This window comes from Chelonoidis abingdonii, chromosome 8 (genome assembly GCF_003597395.2).
Source record: "Chelonoidis abingdonii isolate Lonesome George chromosome 8, CheloAbing_2.0, whole genome shotgun sequence".
In the NCBI taxonomy this organism is placed as follows: domain Eukaryota; kingdom Metazoa; phylum Chordata; order Testudines; family Testudinidae; genus Chelonoidis; species Chelonoidis abingdonii.
The window spans coordinates 99,171,966-99,195,921 of NC_133776.1; positions in this window are offsets into that span (position 1 = coordinate 99,171,966).

A 23,956-nucleotide genomic window follows, 5' to 3' on the forward strand; every position below is an offset into this window, starting at 1 on the left:
CCCTTTTCTGAATCTTTTCCAATTCCAATATATCTTTTTTGAGATGGAGCGACCACATCTGCACGCAGTATTCAAGGTGTGGGCGTACCGTGGATTTATATAAAGGCAATATGATATTTTCTGTCTTATTATCTATCCCTTTCTTAATGATTCCCAACATTCTGTTAGCAAATGTCCTTCCTCTTGATTCCTACCCCACTCTACCCCTTCTCCCTAGCAGGCGATTCTGGCATTTAGAGGTACAGGATACGGAAAATGGAGCCAGAGCTTCTTCCACCATCACTGCCTTGTTATAAAGTAAATAAAACATGGAATTAAAGAGGAAATGACTGAAACAGCTTCTAAGCCCTTCATAGAGATGGCAAACGGGAATCAGACAGCGGTAAGTCCTTCTCAGTGCATGTTCTTGGACAGGCCCAAAGGAAGTTCTGGGTGGGGGTGGGGGTAAGGTTTCCAATTACAGTAGCCAAAATCCTTATGAACTTTGACTTCATGGGAGTTACTCTGCATTAGCACTGATGTGACTGATATGATTTGGCCCTCTGTCTTTTTAAGAGCATATGCATGATGTGACATTATGAGATCCTCTTTGAATAGCATTTGTTATCTCCTAGGCTGTCCTCTTTGTGTAAGCCAGGCTGGTGAATTTGCCAACAGAGTGATACTGGTGTTGCTCACAGAGTGCACCAACCTCGGCTGGTACATAATGTTACAGTAGAGGCTGCTGCCGCCAATAATAGCAGCCCTAAGAAGTTTTGTGTGTTCCCCAGGCCTTTTTCAAGAGTTCTTAGAAAATTGCCCTCCCCTCAAATAAATATATAGATGGGGAGAGGGGGTTTTTTGTGGAGAGGCAAGGGAAGAGCACAAGGTTGTCACCTGTGCAGGTTTTCCCAGGAATGTCCCTTTTTTGAGGCAGTTGTAGCCATGGCAGTCCCAGGATATTAGAGAGACAAGGTGGGTGAGGTAATATCTTGATTGGACCAAGTTCTGTTGGTGAGAGAGACAAGATTTGAGCCACACAGAGTTGAGGTAACTGTTCCAGGAAATTCGTAAAGGTGCTTAGTACACAGTCAGCTGTCCAGTTTTATGTCAAGATCATTCCAGATGTCCTGTTGTTTTCTGTACCTCAGAGATAGCAACCCAAGGAGAGCGCCATCTCAGAAGCCTGGGCTAGAGGACTCACCCACCTTACCAATCTCCCTCCTGCTTTTTCCTCAGAGAAATTTGGCACTGGTGATCTCGGTTTTGATGAGCGCAATTAGAATATAGCAGTGGTTGTCTTTTATCAGCTACACTAGCACCGGTGAATCCTGGAGCCTCGTCCTGGAGTGGCAGGGTCCTTATTCACAGGTGAATCCAGGCTAAAATTGACCATGATTTTCATCTTGTCCTTGTGTGCGTATGCACGCATGTCTAAAGTCTGTATAATTCTTTACAAGGATCTCTCCCCCTCTAAAGCAAGTGCATAAATTTGAGCAGCCAATTCAAAATGAGGGGGAAAGACATGCTTTCCAAGTTGACTGTTAAGCTCTCTGCAGCTACTTGCGCACAGCCCTCTGCATTAATGAAGCTTGCTGTTAGCAGTGAAGTTTGCAGCTTCTTTGACTCTCGTTATCTAATGAAAGGGCTATTATCTCCCCCAGGGTGAAATCACCGCATGCTTTTTATTTAAATTAAATCAAAACATATACTTTTTAAATAGAAACACTCTGGTGTTTCATGTCAAAGTCCTTTAGCACAAGCAGCTGCCCAAGAAAGCCATACCCTGAGCCTAATTCCAACCCTCATTTTACTCCAATAAATGCTTTCCTTTGTCTCTCTGCATTGGGAGATACAAACTAGGCTATGGAAATGTGGGCAATAGATCTTAATTATGAGCAGCAGGTGTTTGTGCAGGGCGCTCAGGTGAGGGGGGGGGGGGAGTTGCTTGTTGCCGATTTTACAAAAGGAGCCCTGCAAAACTCCAGTTAATCACCTACTTTTAATGAGTTCAGCTCCCCAAGTGAAAGGATCAGTGCCTGGCCTGCGGCTGGTACAGTAGAGCAGCCTCAGCAGAAAGCAGTTTAAAAGCAGTTATACAGCTCAACCTCCGAAATGCCTCCATTGGCCAGGGGGATTGAAAGCAATAAACCCTAAGAAATCAATTTGCAGGAGCATTTACTACAGTGAATGAAGCAACCTATTAGAAAACCTAATTGCCTGGGAAGCACCTTGCAGGATTTGGTGTCACTGGGCAAATACCTATTTTCCAAGCTCATTTTTTGTTGATTTAAAATATATATATATATATAAAATAAGGCAGGCAAAGAGGAAGACAGACAGCCAGTTATGTCAAAAACATCCCCAGATGGACTGATAGCCAAAGGAGAATGGAAGTTTTACAACCCTTTTGTGACTCTTTTTCACACAACGCACAGTCAACCTGTGGAACTCCTTGCCAGAGGATGTTGTGAAGGCCAAGACTATAATAGGGTTAAAAAAAGAGCTAGATAAGTTCATGGAGGATAGGTCCATCGATGGCTATTAGCCAGGATTGGCAGGAATGGTGTCTCCAGCCTCTGTTTGCCAAAACCAGGGAGTGGGCAATAGGGGATTGACCACTTGATGTTTACCTGTTCTGTTCATTCCCTCTGGGGCACCTGGCATTGGTCACTATAGAAAGACAGGATACTGGGCTAGATGGACCTTTTGTCTGACTCAGTATGGCCATTTTTATGTTCTTACTGCAACAATGGAATGTGTTTGGTTGACAATTTAATGTACAGAGTGGTCTTGGAATTAACAGAATATTTCTTATCCAGGTAAGACTGTTGTCCTCTGTCCACAGAATGGATGAAGGCCACTCAGCTTCCTCACTGTGACTCACCCGTGTGACTGAGCTCTGACCACTCTAGGGGCAAGAGGTGATTGGACCTTTGTGCCCATTCGTTGCTTGGCTTTTCTGCTAAGATTGTTAACAATGGTGCTGGCTGTTGCCATGGTGTGTGTTCTGTGACGTGGACACCTGAAATAAGAGAGGTCCACTAGATGTTGGATGGTCACTCCAGATCCAGGGACTATCACAAGTGGCCAGTGAGAGCTTTGCTGGTGATTTAAGGAGGGGTTGAATCATGCATCCTGTCCAGATTCAGACTGGTGCCCACTACCAGTCCCCTAGCTTAGATGACATACCTAATTCCCAATTACCCTGGCTGTAGAATGAGATCATTCTAAATCAGTAGCTAATGCCAGCAGCTAGGGTGACATTGAATTAGATCAGGGCAGCCTTCACCAACACTGAGTAGCTACGATAACTCACCAGTAATGAATAGTAGGTCAACCCAATCTGCACTCAGTGACACTGTAAATGTTAGCCATTCCCATCATTTAAACAGACCCAAACCTTCCTCCCTTCTCTATGGGTGTGAAAGCCCACCTCTCCACATTAGCACATAGTGGCGCCATTGTGGTTCCGTTGGGTGACGTGGGTCTAAGTAATAACATTTAGTATTGATGTGGCACACAACATGCTCCTACTGCTGTACAAACAGTAGGGGCTAGATTGTCCCTTGTCCTGTATACCCACTTGCTACCTGCAGTGCTGGTCTCAGCACTCTAGTCTGCTCCTGGGGCAATTCAGCTATGTGCTGCCCCTTGTTGAGGGCTGAGTGCAAAATGGCAGCCTTGCCTTACATCATTAATCTTCATGACACTTATTTTATTTACCTCCAGTGCTGGCAATATCCGATAGTGCAGGTGGAGTCCAACTCTCCATTATCCTGCACCTTCTGAAGTCATCCACGCTGGTGCAGGGTGGGTGTACAACACGATCATTCCAATGTAGCCGTGCTTTGCCTTTGTCAACGATGACATGAGGGGCAGAGCCATGGGGCACCACGCTCAGGCACTGTGACACAGTTTTGCTTCAAACATGGTTTTGGGGGAGGAGGTGGGAAATCCCCCTTTAAACAAACCGACAAACACTCTAACAGTGTTAATCACGTGGGAGGGCACTTGCTCAGCATATAGGTAAATCCACATGATGTAAAGGGTGGTCGCAAGATACTGCATTAGCAAACAATAGGCAAGTAAAATTGCTTTGCTAATATAGTGGGGTCCTGGTCCACCACTGAGGCTCTTTCATGCTACGGTAATGCCAATAAATAATAATAATAACAGATTGCTTGATCATAAACCTCTCAGACCAAATCTCTATTTCAGTAACAGACTTAACTGAATAGGGAACTTTGTGTTTAAATTAGAATTTGCACCATAATGGTGCTTTTCTAAATCTTCTATCTATGGGATGGAAAGGGGAGGGGATATTTCTTTAATAGGAAATAAGTGTCTGAAATTGTTTAGAGGGGGTGTTGCTTCTGGCAGTGCAAGACAGTCAACCCACTTTAAATAGGATAAATGAATGGGAGCTTCAAGGTATGATCAGCTGTTTATTTACACCCATTGTCTCCTTGTTTCCCACACAAATATATTCTGTGTTTAAAATGTATAAAGCTGGGCAAGTCCTTCTCACGCTGTTCTCAGTAAAATATTGCTTGCCGCATCTCTCTGAGGGGCTCCTGACAAATAGGGTCTTGTTGTCTAACTTTCTCTCTGCTGAGGTTAATGATTAAGTGGTTCAGAAGGTTAATTCCTGGAGATAGTGTTGTCTTTGGCTTGAACAGATGTTGGTGGTGCTTTAATGTGGTTATCAAACTCTGCTGCCCTTCATTCTTGGCTCTGTGCAGCCCTGGGTATTGTTCAACAATGCATTCCAGGCCCACTCTATGGAGATCCAGCAGAGCCGAACATGCCATAGCATCTCGTCTACAGAGCACAGGCTTTTCTGAGGTCACAGTGTATATTGACAATATACAGCCCATAAACTGATAATGCCAGACTTGATCTTTAAAAGAACTGTAAATATTTGTGTGTGCGTAAAGATACAGAATACCTTTTGATGCTCTGATTGAACAATCTGCAAAGCTACTCACCCTCATTATATCTTCAAATCTTTTGATAGCCCCTATAGAGTAGTGATTACGATGCTCCACTATGTAACTCCACCTTCTTTTCCTTTTTTTCCCCTCCGGTAGAGCCTCATATCTTGTTAGAAGATATGAATCTCAAAAGTGTCTGAAATAATCTGTTGTACAATCAGTATCTATAACAGTCTATTGAAACATTTAGGAAGCATTGAACTACAAGAACCATTTACAATGCATGGGACTGTCTCATAATACTACAGGGGTATGAAATGTTTTCTAACTAGATAAATGTGTAAGTCCCTTGATTTCCACTCTCATCAGGCAACAGCTGCCTGACATTGTCTCGCTTTAACTAGTGGCAAGGGGAAGAAAAAAATGATATGTTGGGACATAATTGTATATATTTACTAGGGATCTCTTTCTTTTCTTTCTGATCAATGCTCCAGGATTAGTTCTTGGACATGTTTACTGATGCTAAAAGCATTTGTTCCAATCATGTCTGAGCATTTCTAGCCCTGGCAAGAAGAAAGGCATTGGACATTAAAATCCCATCTTTCTGATGCCATCTTTATTTTTATTATTCTGATGTGATTAGCACCCACTATCACACAAATAGTTAGAGAGGCATCCGAAGCTTTCAGATGGTAGAAAGGATTCATTTTTAGTTTTGGAGAGAGTGACTGGGATAATAATGTGGTAATTAATTGGGGCAGAAAAAAGAAAAATGGTAAATGGATTAGTGTATTAGGGTCTGTAATCTAACGACCCACCAGAGTTTAGAAACATATGCTTAACATCATTCATATCAACTCCCTTTGACCTACTTCAAAGAAGGGGCACATGTAAATCAGAGGGAAGAACGATAACATATGGAGATATACCTATCTCATAGAACTGCAAGGGACCCTGAAAGTTCATCAAGTCCAGCCCCCTGCCGTCACTAGCAGGACTAAGTACTGATCCCCAGATCGGCCCCCTCAAGGATTGAACTCTGAGTTTAGTAGGCCAATGCTCAAACCACTGAACTATCCCAATGTTGCATTGGGTAGCCAAATAAATGAGGGGAGCTCATACTGGCAGTAAAATCCAGTGAACTTGAATGCAGCCAGAGCCCCACTTCCTCTCTCAACCATTTCCCTGCAACCCAGCCAGTGGGTTGGGAAACAATTACTGGATCTGTTGCTCTTCCACCAGTCGGCACAGACTAGCTTCCTAGAAGGTACAGTACACTCTCTCAAGGATTTAGTGAACTTCTAAATGGTTAGTGATGGTGCTCCCACCACTTCACTTAACAGGCTGATTCACAATCTGAGGCTATGTCTAGACTACCCGCCGTATCGGCGGGTTAAAATCGATTGCTCGGGGATCGATATATTGCGTCTCATCTAGACGTGATATATCGATCCCCGAGCACGCTTATATCGATTCCGGAACTCCACCAACCCCAACAGAGTTCCGGAATCGAGAGGGGGAACCGCAGCCATTGATCCCGCGCGGTGACGACAGGTGAGTAATCCGATCTTAGATATTCGACTTCAGCTACGTTATTCACGTAGCTGAAGTTGCGTATCTAAGATTGATTTCCCCCCGTAGTGTAGACCAGCCCAGATAGACCTCAGTGTTAGATGTTTCCTAATACTAGATTTACATTTTCCTTGGTTCATTTTTTTCCCATTACTATCCCCATGGCTCACTGAAAACCATTTCTCCTGTGCAGCCAAATTGCAGGCTTATTTGCATATGCTATTAAAGTATTAGCATGCTCAAATGTTCAGCAAAGCACCACTAGCTGTGCTGTGGTGCATTCGTTGTTTGAAAATACACTGTTGCAATAATTGCACAGGAAAACCAGGAGCACAATGAGAATTTCTAAAAACCTGGCCCTTAATAGTCGGAAGCATAGAACTCGTCTCTTACTGATATCTTTCTGATGTTACCAGGGAAAGAATCTACACCCACGTTATGTCGTCACTGGCCTCTCTGAACATGTTAAATGGAGTCAATCAGTGTCACCCCCTTGAGCCTAATTGATATAAAGAGGATAGCGATCAGACTGGATGGGTTCAGAAAGTTGTTGTTTTTGAATAGGTGGTGGAGGGTACTGAATTCAGCATTCCACAGCTGCAGTGGAGAGGCCATGCTGAATTTCTTTAGACCAAGAACACTGGTACATTTTGGCTCAACTGGACTTTGTTGAACTCTCTTATGCTTCCTTGAGATGTGAACAGTATTGATAGTCTAAATACTAAGGGCCATACTGTCACTGGGCTTCTGAAAATGTATTCTGGAAAATTGCAAGTGTGTACACTATCCAATCGGTATATCTGCAGAATGCAAGACTGCGGACTAATTTGCATCTATAAATGCCCCTTTCCACTTATAAAGGCAATCTTCACATTTGCCAGTGGGTACTTGTGCAACGTGCATGACAAGTGCTAGATGCCTGTTTTGGAAAATTTGATCCTAAAATTTTAATGTTAACTTCTGTAATAAATATGAGTGTAATGCTTACAATTAATTACCTGAATTGTGCTCAAATCTCTGATCTGATTGCTATCTCAGAATTCTAACTACCATATATATCAAAACCTGACACTAATCTCTGTGTCTATACAATGGGGTATTGCACTCTGCGAGGACGTGATTTCTGTTGCTCACTAAGGTGCTGCATGTTAACTGATCCTTGTACACCCGGCTGGTGTGCTTTAAGGTAGTGCTGTTTGAAACAATACTGTGATAATGATCACTAGTGGACCTTTAATGTGCACCAGCAGGGTCTATATACAGACCAATGAATATACAACATATTTGTGAGTTTTAGAAATAAAACCCCCATAGAGCACATTACCCCACCATGTGAACAAACTTCTCACTGTTGCCTTCATTCATGATTTTAGCTTGAGTTTCATGATATTTTGTGTTTTTCTTGAAGCCTCAGCTCCTGTAGTAAGGGGATTACCAGAACATCTCGGTATTTATTTATTTTTTAACAAGCAAGTTTCTAGAATTTGTGGTTGCATAGAAAAGCTTGAATATGTGGCCCAAATGCATCCTGAAGGCTCAGAAAGCAATGAAAAAGAACTCAAAAGATATTGGTTTACTACACTGTGTAAATAAATTCATTGTTTGGCACCTGAGTGCACGTTTCAGTTTGGGGGTGAAGGTTTGTGCCATTTTCTCCAGATCAGTTTGACTGAGCCCAAAATGGCCTCCAACAGATTTATTTGTATTGAGACCTGGCATGAAGCAACAAGACACAGGGCAGCCTATGGCACTACGAGTCGAAGTCATCATTCAGTGTTGAGTGTAAACTGCTAAATGTGGCAAACAAACAAAAAGAGATGTAATGAAGGGAAAGAGAACCCGTGATACTTCATGTAAATGTGAACCAGTTGTAGCATTTGCTTTTCTGTTGTCCATCCGGCAGAGAGAGCAGAAGTAAGCTAGCAAATCCTAGCTCCAGAACTGTGCCAATAATGTTGGTGTTGCAAAAATGACAAAGTAAAGCTACAAAGCCATGGATATTTCAAGCCTCTTTGGAAATGCAGTTGGTGGAGAGAGAGGGAAAATCCAGATTTGCTATACAGACCTGGCAAAAAATGGTAGAGAAAGAAAGGCTAGTTGCAAACTTAGTTATTGTAACTAATAAAGAATATGAAAACACATTGGTTAAAGTCCTTCACCCAACACTCCCCAAGGGTATGTCTACACTATTCGATGGATCGGCAGGCAGCGATCGATCCAGCGGGGATCAATTTATCATGTCTAGTCTACACACGATAAATCGACCCTCGAGCCCTCACCCATCGACTCCTGTACTTCAGCTTGGCGAGAGGCACAGGTGGTGGACGGGGGAGCGGCAGCAGTCGACTCACCGCAGTGAAGACACCACAGTAAGTCGATCTAAGTACGTCGACTTCAGCGATGTTATTCACGTAGCTGAAGTTGCGTAACTTAGATCGATCCCTCCCAGGGTAGACCAGGGCTAAGGCAGTAGTACTGCTCCCCCTGTAATGTATTTGAAATGCTCCTGTACTACCATGAGCATGGGGTGTTTTAAGTGTAAGCAAAAATATGCATGTGTGCTGCAGTAAATATTGTTAATTCCCTTCTGGTGTACCTGCAGATTGGTGACCGTATGCCATTCACCAGGCTTTTAATGTGGTTTGAGCATTGGCCTGCTAAACCCAGGGTTGTGAGTTCAATCCTTGAGGGGGCCACTTAGGGATTTGGGGCAAAAATTAGTACTTGGTCCTGCTAGTGAAGGCAGGGGGCTGGACTCGATGACCTTTCGAGGTCCCTTCCAATTCTAGGAGATTGGTATATCTCCAATTATTATTAAATCTCTGCATCTAATGGCACAATAACCTTTGGAAGGGGGCTATATAGGCCTATGTAGACAGTAATGTTTGGTCCCCATGTATGGATATTGAGCTGCTAGCTATATTCCTGTTGAAGTACCTAGTAAGTATAGTTCTGACTAGAACTGGTTGGGAATTTTTCAATTAATTGTTTTTCATCAAAAAATACCAATTTGTCCCAACCAAAACTGTTAGAGAAAGAGATTCAGGTTCAGCGAATTTCCTCACTTGGAAAAAATGTTGAGAAAAAAGGTTTGAAATTGTTGAAAGGTTTTGACATTTGGAAACAAAATATTCCAGTTTTCAACAACTTTTTGTTTTGAAATTTAAGCTAATTACACTTTATTAGTTTTTTTTTTAAAAAAAGGTTGAAATTGACAAAATTGTTCTATTGACCCAAAATTTTTTTTAAAAATGTGGTGTTTTGTTTTTTTCAGTTTGCAAATATTTTTGAGATTTTGTCTTTGTCCTGATTCAAGATGGGTAAAAAATTCCAAACTTTAAAAAATATTTACAGATGGAGGAGAAAACTGCTTCCCACCCAACTCTAGTTGTCACCTGCACTGCAGGGTCTAAAAGCAGACAAAGGCTGTGATCAGCATGGTTAAATTTGATGGTGGGTAAAGGAGGGCTTCCTGTCATTTGCAATGATCCTGCAAGATACTGAATGCCTTCTACAAGGTACTGAGTATCCTCAGCCTTGTAAGAATGGATGGTGCACAGCCTCTCCCAGGATCAGGTCTTCTGTAAGTTGCATGTACTTTTAAGAGAGCTCCCAGTGCTTGGTGGTACCTTTTTTTAAAAAAAACCTTTAATAGCAGCAGATGAGGTATCACTGGTCACATTCATGAAGAACTTTAAGAGAATTCACTGTTGAATCAATAGAATTATTGGTTTCTTGATTGTTGGAAGTCAGTAGTGAGTTCAAAAAACAAAACAAAAAAACCCCAAAATGCTTTTCTTGCAACGCCGATGTGACATTTCAGTTGCAAAGTCCTGTAGTGAATTCCTGACACATACACACAGCATGTGTGAAACAGTCTAATGCCCATCATCCAGGGGTGGTCCTGTGTCATGACAGAGGGCAGTTAGTTCATTCTCACAAGCAGATGATTTATTTCCTTAAATGATGTCCACTGTCCACTTAAATTCTGCATCATTTTATCCACTGCATCTGACATTCTCCTGGATTTGTTTACTCAGAATGCCTTATACTGGAAATACATAATACTGCCTTTACTTTTGTCTTTCTCCTTTCTTTGTCCTTGGGGTTCCATAAACAGATACCCAAAATATAAACCTTAATACTGTACTTCACCTTTGGAAAGTCTGATTTTTTTTTTTAAGTATTATTGTCTCAAAAATGGCTTGTTCTAGAAACTGCAGATTTGATTTATTCTGTTATCTTTACTGATGTTTGCTGTCTGCATTTCTTCAGGGAGATGTGAAGTTCATTTTAGTCACCTATGAAAACTTGATGAGTAATTCAGGGTTCATAAGCTCTAAAAAGATGATGGCATCTGGAGCTTTCATTTGAAAAGAGAAAGGTAATTGTCTGTCTAACCCTTTTGCCCCATAGGGGTGGTATCTTGGCAGATACCAGATATCTCGGCTGTGTTGGTTAATAGGTCTGAGCACAAGTAAGGCAGGAAGACCAAGGCATATCAGTACCGCACTGCAGGAAGTCCAGGAGGAGGGAGTGGGTCGTGTTATCAGAGGCTAAATTGAAGTCCACAGGAGTAAGGTCAGCAGCAGCAGAAAGAAGAACCTTGTTGACCACACAGAGGAGACGGGTTTCTGTGTAATGGCCAGTGGAAAACCCCCAGCTGTAACTGGCCCAGGATCCTGCTCTGGGAAAGGTGGCTGGAGAGATGAGAGCTGCTTTCTCAAGTTCTTTACTAATAAAGGGTCAAATTCAGGGAGAGTGTTTTAGGAAGAAGGTAGACGTGGCATAAACCAGATAGCTAGGGCAGATGCAAGAGGCCAAGGGGAGTTTATTAACTGCAGTTAGAGTTGCCACCCATCTGGATTTTACCCAGACAGTCAGGTTTCTGGCTTCTGTGTCCAGTGCCATAAAACTAAGGTTGACAGGGGGCCAGTTTTTGACTGGAAAGTCAGGTCAAAAAGGGGACCTGGCAGTGTCCGGTCAGATGCACTGACCGGACACCCAAAGTCCAGTTATCGCAGGGCGGGGGAGGCACTGGGTCATTAACCCATGCCAGCCCCTGGAGCCAGGGCACCTCCGATCTGTGGGCAGGTTCCTTGTCAGGCTGCAGCAGCTCCCATCCCAGCAGCCGGGGGAGAGGAAGTGGGGAGAGGGAGGTGGAGACGATCCAGCAAGCAACAGGGGTGGTGGGAGAGGAGTGAGCGACAGGGGAAGGACATGGGGGAAGAGGAAAAGCAAGGGCAGGGCCTTGAGGGAAGAGGTGGGGCCTTGGAGGTCTGGTTGCCAGCAATTAGAAAGGTGAGAAAGCTAATAGCGGTGGCAATGTGAGGTACAAGAGAAAGGAGACAAGATTTAGCATAGGAGAAGGAAAAGGTTCAAGGGAGCAGGTCAGTTTCTCAAGGGACTGTATGATGTCTCGTGTTTCTTGGACAGAGAAAAGAAGAAAAAGATGTTTAAGTGCCAGTGGAGGAAACAGAACTATGGGAATAAAAGTGGTAAAGCTACAATCTCAGATTGAAAGCAAATTGCCATTGGAGTCTGATGTGCCCAGATGGGGGTACAAGGCCTACAAAATGAGATTGTAAAAGCCAGGGAAAGATCCTGAAGACTCTCAGATGAACCTCAAGGTGAAACATTCCAGTCTGGTTTCTTTTATCCTTTCCAGGCTTTAGGCTGCCCGACAGGAATTTTCAATGGCGTCTAAGGGAAGTAGGTGCACAAATCACACTGCAATTCAATGGCATCTGAGTGCTTAACTCCCTTAGGCCCCTTTGAAAATCCCAGCTTTGGCGGCTAATAGTTTGCATCCTGTGGCTATATAGGCCCCCATCACATTGTTCAAGAACAGGACAAACTAAATAAAGCACTGGATGCAGGACTCAGGCAGAGAGATGAGAGACAGCTGTTGTGGAATATACACATGTAACCACTGGGTACAGAAGTGAGCTTAGCTGGATTAGAAGTCTAGGAAAGCCAATATATATGTAAGATGGACATGAACACAATACGGTCCCTGAAAATGCTTTATTGATTTTCTTTTGCGGAGTAAGCTCATACAGCCCATGAAAGTATTTTTCAGATCATAGGAGTACTTTTCAATATCCAAAAACTAACACAGCAAGATGCCCTCAGTTATTTAAATTCTCGCAGCTCTCTAGAGGATAGAAATACTTGTAATGTGAGAGAATGTTTCCCTGATCCTCTTTTCTTCGTCCTCTGCACTTTAGAACAATGAAAGTTCACAATAGAAATGTTCAATTAACTGTTAAACACTCTCATCAATTCAGGGATCATTTCCACATCTGATGGATGAGTTCAAAATATTTAATTCATTCTAACCATCAGGCGTAAAAACAGCCCAACTTCTGAGCAGAAAAAAGCAGATGAGTATTTAAATGAACTCACATAACTTCACGTGGTATGGTGCAGAGGCGACACTGAGTTATAAATGTGCAAAATTTCTGAGTGTGTACGGTGAGATGAATAATAATGGAGAATGTCTCAAGTTAAGTATTTTCTAGTTGTAACTTAATTTTGATACTATTTAAAAAAGCACTACAGTGTGCTATGTATAAATGAGAAGTGACGTGTAATTATACACAAAGAATAGAATTACCTCTTACAATAGTAAAAAAAAAAAAATCATAGTGAAATACAGAAAAGTTCAACTACATACAAATAGCAGAGCCCAAGAATGAGGACTAAAAGAGAAAAGAGAGAGGATATTATATATCATTAGTAAAACTGACTGGTTGGAGAACTTAAACAAAAAATGGCAATTTTCTGATGTTTTGCCATTTTTTCCACTCTGGTTTCTGATCAGCTTTGATGCTTAGAGATGGAGACTGTTGAATCAAAGAATAGACTTTTTCTAGAGCTGTAAATTGTTGCAGCCTGTGACTCATTCTGAAACGGATACCATCATGTGAGTTTTCCATTTTAAAAAGATAATTAATTTGTTCGTTAGCAATGCTCTTAGCATTTATATTTTCCGGTTTTGATCAATTAACAAGAGGTTTATCTCAAATGCAAATAAGGGTTACAGAGTGCATTTTATTTAATTCAGTTACATTTCCCTACAATTTTATGACATATATTAATATTAGAGAGACAAAGTGGGTGAGGTAATAACTTTCATTGGGCCAACTTCCGTTGGTGACACAGACAAGGCTAGGAGCTTAAATTCATAACTATGCTAGACACTAAAAATCATGGATTCAGTAAAGAGACTGGATTTATGGCTCATACAAAAATCTATAACCACTAACTCACCTTTGTCCTGAGACTGCAGAGGTGTTAGCTGCCCACTTCAGCTTGAATGGTCTCTTGCAACATGTGTTAATTTCTTATGCTTAACAACGTCTTCCTCCTTGTATTTAGCTGTGACACTCTGACCTTTCCCAGACCTGAAGAACAACACTGTGTAAGCTCAAAAGTTTGTCTCCTTCACCAATGAAGTTGGTCCAATAAAGATATTACCTTGTCTCTCTAATATCCTGGGACCAAGAGGGCTACTGCAGCACTGCAAACAACATGTATTAATATGCTCACTTAATTGTAACACCACAAGATTTTAGACTCTGGTTTCAATAGTTACCATTAAAAATAAATTCTAAAGTTGCTATATTATGAATAATTCAACAACAATAAAATCAACAGATGATGTGATAGGGATACAGTCCTCTGTTGTATGTTAATGTGTCTACCCCATTATTTTGGAGTTTCCATAGCTGGAGTTATAACTGTGATGAGGTGAAGGATATAAATGGTCTGACCAGGAGAGAATAGAGCAGCGGTTCTCAAACTGGGGGTTGGGACCCCTCACGGGGTCGTGAGGTTATTATGTGGGGGGTCATGAGCTGTCAGCCTCCACCCAAACCCCGCTTTGCCTCCAGCATTTTTAATGGTGTTAAATATATAAAAAAGTGTTTTTTTTATTTATAAGGGGGAGGTTGCACTCAGAGACTTGCTGTGTGAAAGAGGTCACCAGTACAACAGTTTGAGAATCACTGGAATAGAGTATCTCTCCCAGTATTGCTTAAATTTACAATGCTTTTTGAACAACGACAATATCTTTTTGTTTGATAGTTTTAATCATAATTTGTATCACAGAGTAGTACCTGGAGATCCTAGTCAAGATTGGGGCCTATTATGCTAGCATGGCACATATGCATGCCAAGAGATTGGCCCTGCCCTGATGAATTTACAATCTAAATAGAGAAGGCAAAATGTGGGAGAAAGTCAGTAATATGAACCGAGAAACAGAAGGATTAAGTGATTCACCCATTAAGTGCAAGTGGCAAAACCCAGACCAGAGTCCAAATCTCCTGAGTGCCAGCCCAGTGTCTTAGCCACAAGACCATCATTCCTACACCTAGAATGGCTCAAAAGTGATTTCAGCAGCCTCAATGAAACTGTGAGGAGCTAATTGGTGAAAGATACTAGAAGGGACAGTCCTGGAGGCTGGGTCCCCATTCATCCATAGAACAAATAAAGCAAGTGGTATTGAGTCTACCTTTGGGCCAGTGCTCTGTTTCCACCCTAACCTAAGAAGACAAGGTGATAGTCCTTGGTGTCTCTGCTGAGACTGCCAATGTATACCACCGGCGGAAGATTGTCACATAACATCTACCTGCAATGGGCCTGATGCTACCATCACTTTGACGCATAGGTTCAGAAAACAGCCCTCAGCTGGTAATGCCTTCTGATCACTCCCAGCCCAGGCGGGGTTTGAACTGGTGATCTAGAGGAGGAAGGCTGTGCATCCCAGTGCTGATTCCCTTAGTCATCCATCCTACAAGAAAATTCAGAGATCAGATCATTCTGTTCTTAACATGCCTTGTTGTGTCTTTGGGTATTGCAAAGGGCTGATAACATTTTGTGAGCTTGTAGCGAATATCAATCCTATAATATCAGAACACAACAGTTTGAGTAATGGAGAGGGGTAGCTCTGAGTTGTGCTTGTCGGGGAAAGGTATAGTGTCATGCATGCTTTGACAAGACTCTAGTTGGTGCGCTAGGGTCTGCGGGCCAGTCAAGAGATAGCATTGTGGGGAGCAAACAAAGAAGAAGGTGAATGTTGGGCAACTGACACTGCCAATCCTAGCTTATTAGTGGTGAAACTAACTTTCACCATCACCCAGCATCCTGGGACAAAGTCTAAGTAAACAACAGGCTTTGTGTCAGGCACAGGAGAAGTCAACCCAGCCCACCAGCATGGGGCAAGGGAGCTCCCCTGTCCCTCTCTGAGGGCTACTTAGGTTGTCCAGGGTCTAGCACAATGGGGTGCTCTGGCTCCCAGGTGCTGCAGTAATACTGTTTACTGGGATAATACCATGGTAAGTACTATGTCTAGAACCCAACCACTCCCTGTGCATAACTGCCGATCCTAAACCACCTCTCTGGATTGGGCTATGCACAGCTGGTGGAGATCCCCATCCTGTGGTGGTCCTCTGTGTGTGTGGGCAGGAGGGAAGTGGTCCCTGTGCCTGCCATTTTGCAACCATCCACCCCCCTGTGGTTCTGCTCCATTGGGGGCCTGCCTGAGGCCCAATGCCACAGAGTTAATCTGATTCTGTGTGTACCTAATATGTCACCAATACAACACTGATCACATTTCCCATTATTGTTTACGTGTTGTAAAATAACGTGTGTATTGGTGTTTGCGGACACAACATAAGTTGCCAGAGAATGACAGTCATGTATCCTGTCTATATCATTTCCTGTGTCCTGCCTATCTCATTTCTTGTTATTCGTCCCCTCTGAAAGGGAACAGAGTTCTTTTAATTAATCCAAGTTTTAAGTACTAAAAATAAAATAAAATAAAAAAAACAGCAATTTGCTGTTTCTTTACAGAATGAAAATCTCTGCCTTTGACAGAGCCTGATTTTCCATTTCCCTTGACACACTGACCCCTCTCTACTGGCCCCTTTATTAGTAACACTCACTTTGGGGAGATTGTAATGTTGCTGAAAGCACACAAAATACAATTCCCCTGGCCATTAATCCTTGTCTTGGTGCTACCTCCACAGTACAATGCTTCTCTATTTCCCCCTTCCCCTGCCTTTATTTACCACGATGCAGCCACTCCAAAAAGTAATTCCCTTTGTGGTCAGAATGCCACAAACTAACTCCTATTTCTGCTGGCTGCAACTTTCAATTACACACAAGAACTTAACTTTAGTCGCGGGTCTGACAGAATCCACAGGATCACCAGCATCCAGCACTTGGGACTTTTATTCTCCTACCCAGCTTCGAACTTTGAAGTTAGGATGCATGTGAGAGTGTCGGCTTGGCTCATATGGTAAAAGTATCTTTAAAATAAGAGGTTTCAAGCAGAACATACATTAACATAAAGGCTCTGATTTGGGAAAAACAAGAACATGTGACCATGGAAAAAAACAATATACTGAGTTATATGCAGGCCTGGCAGACAAGTTGATGAGTTACTGTTTGTACAGTACAATAGTGTCAGAGACATAACAGGATCCTTTTTAAGAACAGCTTTTAGGTTTTCAATATAAAACAAATGTATGTTCTGAGCCAGAGCTTGTGAAATGCTACTTCACACATAGTTCCTGTGAAAACAGTAGAAGGTTCTGTTAGCTTTTAAAAATAAATGTGTTACACTAGAAATTATAAACAGTCAGGCAGCAGAAACCATTTTAATATATAACACAAATCCCACAACTACAAACTTCATATTACACTCTATGCATAGCAAAACAGCCGCATAGATCTTGAAATTTACTTTTATGTGTGAAAAGTAGTGTGGTGTGTGTTATCTGTGTAAACACATACATATATCTTATGAATACACAACTGCTCCTTTATAAAAACCATGCAAGATTTTGCTGGCTAAATGGGGTATTAAATAATGGAGTCTCTTAAAATGTACAGGGGACAATCCTGTGTGTGTGATTTGTCCTATCAATTCCTTGTTAGCCCATTATTTGTCATTGGAAGGCAATAAAATTTGCATATCACGTTTTACACATCAGCCACAACAAAAAAACCTTGCTTGTTAACATTTTCTTTCTCTGGAATTTTGTGCTTAGAATTTGTTGTGAAATACATACGTAGCAAATGACATAAACCAATTAATGTCTAAAAATATTAATCATGGGGAAATATATTGTGCTATCTATTTAACATTTATTTTTAATTCATTTTTAAAATGTTCAGAAAAAAAGAGATCTGAAAAGATTTAAACCTGAATCAGCTTAACTACTTTTGACAAGTTTACACATGAGAGACATCAAGATTATGTGTGCTACTGGCTGCTTTAAGAAGTTTCATTGTGGCTTTCTATATAAGAAGTTCCAGCCAAAGTTAAATCAATCTACCCTTTGCTGATTTTCAACATTAGACAAGTCCCCAACTCTTTTTTTTTTTAACCCTGCTTTCAGAGTGACTTTCTCCAAATTGAAATTCAGTCCCTCAATGGTGGATTTTTTCCCTTGCTTCTAAACTTTGATAAAAAAGGGTTTTCTTCACTCTCTCAATTTGATGTGACAGGGCCCTGACATGAATAATGGACGCGTTCCTTTCACAGGCAAATCAACTTAATTTAGCATGCCTTTCTACTTTCAATGGCTAAACCACAATCCCGTAAATTCCATGAGATCCTTTAGGTTTGCAGAAATCTTTACAATTAGCAGAAAATGTATAAAGTAAACAGCACTTATTTTGTCAAAATACTTGAATAACTTTTATGCAGGAGTTAGAGATGAATATATCACTTCCTGATCAGATCTTGATTTACAAGCAAGTGGGGACGGATTGGCTACCCTCAGTGAGTCATCCCCTCTGTGCTAAAAGCATGGGGGAAATAAATCATCACAAACACATTTAGTGGCACTAAAACGGCAAACTTTCTTTCTAGGCAAAAGGACAGGGATGGAGTTTTGGAGTAGGGTGCTTGTTTGGAGGAGGCCACCTAAGAAGATCCCAGTTCTATGGCTCTGATTTCAGAGAGTCTCACTCAGGAGAGTGGATGCCTATCTCTATTGCCAGGCTGCGTGAGCAGTCAGCCAAGAAGCAATGGAGAAGGAGGAAAATCAGTGCCACCGGCCTACCAAAAACTGTAGGAGGGTGGGGATATGAAACTGGTTCTCTCTCACACTCACATACACATGTACATTCATGGCTACAGATTTACTGCATGATCTAGCTAGGATGTAATTATTCTTCTTATGTTTAGAGTAGCAGCATTGTTTCTTGCTGTGTCACGGTTAAAAGACCAGAAAACGAAAAAAGGACAGGGTTGCAATAATGAAGAATGTGCCTCTCTCTGCTGGCATGGCCTGCTATGTCCCATGGGGGATTTGCCTGAAGTAGGGCAGGCAGCAGCCCTGTTGACTACTCTTCTTGAGTCTTCCAAGAGCAGCTTTTAACTTCCACCTGGAGCTGCATAAGAACCCCATGGCTGCCGAGGGCATGGGCTAAATTGGCACATCCCTGACGTCCTTAGCTAAGCCTCCTCTGCAGCCAGTGTTTGTTCAGTGCTAGGTCCCTCAAGCCTAAGAGGAAGGGAAGTTATAGCACTTTCCACCTCCACAAAACCCCCTCTGCCAGGATCAGTACTGATGGAAGGCGACCTAGACTCTGGAAGAATATGTCCCGATAATGTTATCATGGAGAAATAGTTGTTATTGAATCATGGACTGTCAGGTGGAAGTGATATTGAGAAGTCATCAAGTCCAGATCCCTGCGCTGAGACAAGACCAGGTAAACCTAGATCATCCCTGACAGGTGTTTGTCCAACCTAGTTTTAAAAAACCTCCAGTGATGGACATTCCACAACCTCCCTTGGGAGCCTATTCTGGCCCTTAACCATGCTTAGAGTTAGAAATTTTTCCTAAAATCTAACTTAAGTCTCCCTTGCTTCATAGTAAGTTCATTACTTCTTGTCCTACCTTCAGTAAACATGGGAAACAGTTGATCACTGTCCTCTTTACAACAGGCCTTGCTGTATTTGAAGATTGTTATCAGGTCACCCCTCCTGTTAATACACCATAATGATATTAGGGTAATATCATTATGGTGTATTAACTGGGTAAGTTTCTGCAACTGCAACACATTGTTGAGTCCTCTTCAATCTGTGATCCACTATAACTCCCAGATCATTTTCTGTCATACTACTGCCTAGCCACTTATTCCAATTTTGTAGTTGTGCATTTGATTTTTCCTTCCTGAGTGTAGTACTTTGCAATTGTCTTTATTGAATTTCATTTTGTTGATTTCAGACCAACTCTCCAATTTGTCAAAGACATTTTGAATTGTACATTTTGGAAGACACAAAGGTCATCCTTCCAGCTTGAGGTCATCTGCAAATTTTATATGCATACTCCATTATCTGAGTCATTAATTAAAATATTGAATAGTGCTGGACCCAGGACTGACCACTGCGAGAACCTACTATATATGCCCTCCCACTTTGAAGCGAACAATTGAGAGCTACATTTTGAGTACGATCTTTGAACGAGTTGTGCACCCACCTTAAAGTAATGTCTCTAAACCACATTGCCTTAGTGTGCCTGGGAGAATGTCATGTGGGACTGTGTCCGAAGCCTTACTAGAATCAAGATATATCAGATCTACTGCTGCCCCCTTTCTGCCCCCATCCACTAGGCCAGTAACCCCGATGAAGAAGGAAATTAGGTTGGTTTGGCATGATTTGTTCTTTACAAATCCATGCTGGCTACTCCTTATAACCCTATTATCCTCTAGATGCTTACAGATTGGTTGGTTAACAATTTGTCCTAGTCTCCTTCCAGGTATCATTAATACTGTTGTTGTTTGTTTGTTTTTATTACAGTAGGACCTAGGGGCTGTAAACTCTAGGTCAACAAATACTCATTCATTTATACTGCTAACTCTTAACAGGCTTGTTTTTAGAATTAAGACTATAATTTCAGGTTGTGCAAAAATCACATTTGCTAGTGTTTACGTAACAATTTATTGAATTACAAAAGTCCCTACCCTTTTCCCTCTTGTGAAACAATTAACATAGCAGCTATGCTAAACCAGAATCCTCTAAAACAAAAATTCAGCTTGAATTCCAACAGCTCAAATTCAAACGCATGAAACAAACAAGCTATATAAACACTGCTATGTTCAGCATTGCTTCAGTAAGTTAAGTAAGGGTCCATGCTTAAAGGGACCCTACATACCTCCAGGTCTGCCTGTAATAAGCAGTTCATCAGCCAATTAGGGGAACCAACAATTACAAATTGGAAAGAGGAGAGAAAGGAAATCAGTCAAGGTAGGACATAATCCCTTTGAAAGGGTTTCTAACATTAACCCCTAAAGAATTACTCTCTACCGTACCTTGACTGATTTCCTTTTTTTCTCCCACTTCCCTTTACTTGTTGGGTCAGTTAATTGGCTGATTAACTAGCTATTACTTCTAGGTCTGGCTCTATATAGGGTCCTTTTTACTCTAGAATTTTATGACAAAGACAATAGATCAAATTCATCCCGATGTAAGCTCCCCAAAGTGAAAGGGTTTAATACATCAAGAATGAATTTGACCTAACATGTCAAAGCAACTGTATCTAAGATTTTTTTTTGGTTTAAAAAAGTTTTGATTAGTTTTATTAATTAAAGTTTCATTGGGGATATTTTGGTATGCTATGAAATCAGCTCACATCCTGTTTCCTCACTTTGCAAGAAGAAAAACCTAGTCCTTAAGGGAAGGTTGTATGGCAGCAGTTAACCGTCTGTAGTGTTGCCACAGGAAGTACCCTTCTCCAGTAATAGTGTGCGTGTAATAAGGTAACAACTAAAAGCAGTGACACCCTGCTCTGCTACACATTCCTGCACAAGACTGGACATGAAGGCGGTTGTGTTACCTGCCTGTCACTATTGATGTTTTGCAAACAGTGAGATTATTTGCTAGCATGGGCAGCAAAGAGTCCTGGGGCACCTTATAGACTAACAGACGTTTTGGAGCTTGAGCTTTTGTGGGTGAATAACCACTTCGTCATATTCACTCACGAAAGCTCATGCTCCAAAACATCTGTTAGTCTATAAGGTGCCACAGGACTCTTTGCTGCTTTTACAGATCCAGATTAACATGGCTATCCCTCTGATATTTGCTAGCATAGCAAATCATGAGTTATTGGCCGCAGTAGTACCTTATGGGCTATGTCCAAGCAGGGAGTGGTTGTGGCTCCCTAATCAGCAGCAGTGGGCATATTCCTAACTTCCACTGCTGGCAGAAAGCCCACAATGGACCTCATTTTAATGGAGGATCAGACGCACCACTGCTCCTGCTCCACCCCACCCCTTTCCACCCACTCTCTGCCTCAGAACACCCCAACACGATCTGTCCTCTGCTCACACCAGGGGAGTGGCTGGAATAAAAAGCAGTGGAGATTTCCTCCTGTACAAGAAGAGGGAAGAGACTGTCCAAGAACAGGCTGTTTTATGGCCATTTTGCACCATGGAAATCCCGCCCGATGTGTCTGCTCTAGAGCCACTAAGCACAGGAAAGGCTAATTGTGGCATCCTGCTTATTTATATAAAAGTGTGTGTGCGCGCGTGTGTGTGTGCGTGCGCACACACACAGTGTTCAGAAGGTTAGATCCATCAGGCACAGGATTGGATCGGACGGGGATCTGGCAAATTCCCTAGAACGGTGGGACCTTGCAAGAAGAGCATCTTGTCCAACATGAAAAGATTACTCTGTTTCAAATACAAAGTGTGCCTGGGTTAAAAACAGTTGGTCCAGGGGAAGACTAATGGTATATACTGGAGCAATATGGTTTGTACAAGAAACAATGGGGAAAACAATTTACTGTCCCCAAGATCTGCAAGGAGATCATACTCCAGCTGGGGCACATTTTCCTGGGCAAGTATATGGACTGGTAAAAAATTGCCCAGCATATCCCTAGTGTCCAGACTGTTCACAGTGCCAGAATTAATTATGCTTGTAGGGAACTTTGCATATGAAAGGTACTACATACATGCTAAGTTTTAGAACTGCAGACGTACAAGAGTTGTGCCTTTGCCAACAGCAGAGAGATTAGTCACAAGGATGACAGTGGATATATTGGCGGGGGGGAAGGGGATCGGCAGGAACTAGCATCCAGATATACAAGATATAAATACATCCTGCTTGTCGGCAGCTATGTCACATGCTGTCCAGAATCACTACCCTCTGAGGGTAACAAGAAAGGTCACCAGGTGGTAGTAGCTATCATATAGCTCACTTCCTGGGTAGGAATTTCAGAGGATATCATTAATGACCAGAATTTTAATTAGTGTGGTTCCTCTCTAAAGTGCCACAGTTCCTCTAGTGTGATTCCTCTAGGGCCTACCAAATTCATGGTCCATTTTAGTCAATTTCACAGTCATAGGATTTTAAAAATTGTAAATTTCATTATTTCAGCTATTTAAATTTCAAATGACACGGTGTTGCAATTGTAGGGATCCTGACCCAAAAAAGAGTTGTTGGGGGAGGGAGGTTGCAAGATTATTTATGTGTGGGTGGGTGGAAGGGTGGTACTGCTACCCTTACTTCTGTCCTGCTGCTGGCAGCGGCTCTGTCTTCAGAGCTGGGCGCCTGGCCAGCAGCTGCTGCTTCCCAGCCACCCAGCTCTGAAGGCAACACAGAAGTAGGGTGGCAATACCATGACCCCCCTAAAATAACCTTGTGACACTCCCCTCCCCCCGCAACGCCCTTTTGAGTCAAGATCCCCAGTTTGAGAAACATTGGTTTCCTCCTGTGAAATCTATATAGTGCAGGGTAAAAGCACACAAAAGACCAGATTTCACAGGGGAGAGACCAGATTTCACGATCTGTGACACATTTTTCATGGCCGTGAATTTGGTAGGGCCCTATCTATAAGGAACTTGGGGTCAGGTGAATAAGAACTAAGCCACTTTAGGCACTTATAAAAATCCTAGCCCTCTTCGTTCAAGCTTCTGCATGGCCGGGAAGTCACAGTTCCACCAGATATAATAAGAGATCTGGGTTGAAGAAACAAGACCATTAGAAAGACAGTTCATGTACATTCTCAACATGGAAGAGAAGATCTGAGACTTGCCTCAGGTGCCCCTGGGAATCTCATTGGAAGAACAGTCTGGCATGATTAGTTTTCTTGCCAAAAGGAGTTAGCACCAGCGCAGAAGGGACTTCTTTTACCACCCTCTGAAGAGAGCAAACTTCTGTTACAAGTAGCTAGTCTTGAGACAGGTTTATCAGACAGAGAAGCCAACTGGGAACATCAGCAAACATGTTACAATCCCACAACACATTTCTGAGCCCAACAGGTCATTTGATGCCTGGATTACATCCTTGGAAGAGGGATGGTACATCCCCCTGTGAGGAATAATTAAGGACATTGAGGTCAATGGTAATTGGGACGAATTGCAACATGGATTTACTAAAGGTAGATCGTGCCAAACCAACCTGATCTCCTTCTTTGAGAAGGTGACGGATTACTTAGACAAAGGAA